This window comes from Mus caroli, chromosome 4 (assembly GCF_900094665.2).
Source record: "Mus caroli chromosome 4, CAROLI_EIJ_v1.1, whole genome shotgun sequence".
NCBI classification, from domain to species: domain Eukaryota; kingdom Metazoa; phylum Chordata; class Mammalia; order Rodentia; family Muridae; genus Mus; species Mus caroli.
Genome location: NC_034573.1, coordinates 109449649 through 109451715, shown reverse-complemented (window position 1 = coordinate 109451715; position 2067 = coordinate 109449649). Strand labels below are relative to the sequence as shown.

Below are 2067 nucleotides of genomic sequence, written 5' to 3'. Positions count from 1 at the left end.
AGCTATATCTGGGTCCTTTCAGCAAAATCTTGCTAGTGTAGCATATATTTTCCCTCCATGAAAAGTGGTCTTTAAAAGCAATCTTACTTTGGCTTATCCTAAAATGATAAATCAGGTTTTATTCTATACATTTAATTGTTTTAGATTTACAACTTGAATCTACAGTATATCCAGAATTGCTTTTTTTCTTGTGGGTAGAGGGACCTGGAATTTAAAAAGGAAGAAAAAATTTTCCTACTTGAATACTGTCAGGATCCACCTGCTTTCCCTGGGAAGCTACAATGTCTGCAGCATATTGCATGCAAACCCATCTGTCATTATTATTATGACTGTATGTGTGTGGACCTGTGTCTGACTGACATAGGTTCTGTCTGCTTCATCTGTTTATTTACTCTCTTTTTTGTATATGTCTGATGTATATGTGTAAGTGATTAGCTGTGTGTGTACATGCATGTGTATATACGTTATGTGTGTGTATGTCCCTGTGTGTGTCTGTGTGAGTGTGTGTGTGAGTGTGCTTGGACATTGACATGGGATTCTACCTCAATCACTCTCACTTTATTCATCAAGGCAGGGTCTCTCAGTTGAACCCAGAGCACATCATTTTGGAGAGTGTTACTAGCCCATTTGCCCTCTGTCTCTGCCTTCCCACAGAAGGATCCAGAATGTGACAGTGCATGTGTCCTGTTATATGTTATGTGGCATTGTCAGGAGTGATGTGAGATGCTTTACAGGTGGTTGTGAGCTTCCATTACAGATAGGGTAGCTTGGAATTGAACTTAGAACTCTGGAAGAGCAGTCAGTGCTCTTAACCACTAAGTCATCTCTCCAGCCAGAGATGGTTTAGATATATATCATAATCCCATGATATAACTGTCATCAGCTTCATTTGATAGATGAAGAGACTGAGGCACTAGGAAGTTCAGTAGCTTGAGAAGAGTGCACAGGAATTGACCACTGAGCTTACACCCACATCCTAGCCTTACTTTTTTCTTTAAGGAAAACACTGACTTTTATTTTATACATATAGATTTCCCCTGCATGCATGTCAATGCACCATGTATGTGTGTGGCCTGTGGAGGTAAGAGAAGATATCCTGGAACTGGAGCTTTGAGCCATCTGGAACACCCAGTGTTTCACCTCCTCAGCCTGTATCTCCCTTCTGCCTCTACTCCTGGCATGTGTCAAACAACACATAGAATAACGGATTCGCTTACAGTCTCTACCATGTGGATGTTTCCAAGACAGAACCAAATTTGGGTTTCAGAATTCATTCTGCTTGGCTTCTCCAGTGACCCCATGACCAACAGCATCCTCTTCATTGTTTTCCTTCTCATCTACCTGAGCTCAGTCCTAGGCAATGGGCTCATCATCATGCTGGTCTACCTGGACACACAGCTGCACACTCCCATTAACTTTTTCCTCTCTACCCTCTCCCTGTTGGATATGAGCTATGTCACCACCACCATGCCCCAGATGTTGGTGCATCTTCTTGCTCACTCTCAGACCATCTCCTTTGCTAGCTGCTGCCTGCAGATGTTTGTGTTTGGTGGCCTGGATTTAACTGAGTGCACCTTCTTTGTTGTGATGGCTTATGACCGGTATGTGGCCATTTGTTATCCACTGCACTATACTGTCATCCTCAACTGGGGCCTCTGCATACAATTGGCAGCAGGTTCTTAGATCTGTGGTTTCTTTTCATCTTTATTACATACTTTCTTCACCATGAGTCTGCCATATTGTGGGCCCAACAGGGTCAACCACTACTTCTGTGAAGGTCCTTCAGTGCATAGCTTGGCTTGCATGGATACTCACTTTGTAGAGATGGTGGACTTGGTCTTGAGTGTCTTTTTGGTTATTGTTCCAATTTCCCTCATTGTGGCCTCCTACATTCATATTGTCATGGCAGTTCTCAAGATCAAGTCCACCCAGGGCCACTGCAAGGCTTTCTCTACCTGTGCTTCCCTCCTGACATGGTTACACTCTTCTATATTCCTGCCACTTACATCTACATGAGGCTCAACTCCAGCTACTCTCCTGAATGAGACAAGCAGATCTCACTCTTTT

General features: G+C 43.2%; 1 pseudogene; it reads left to right on the top strand.

The window, feature by feature from the left end:
* The first annotated feature begins 1179 nt into the window (after window positions 1-1179).
* LOC110293522 lies at window positions 1180-2060 on the top strand (annotated as a pseudogene).
* The last annotated feature ends 7 nt before the right edge of the window (window positions 2061-2067 follow it).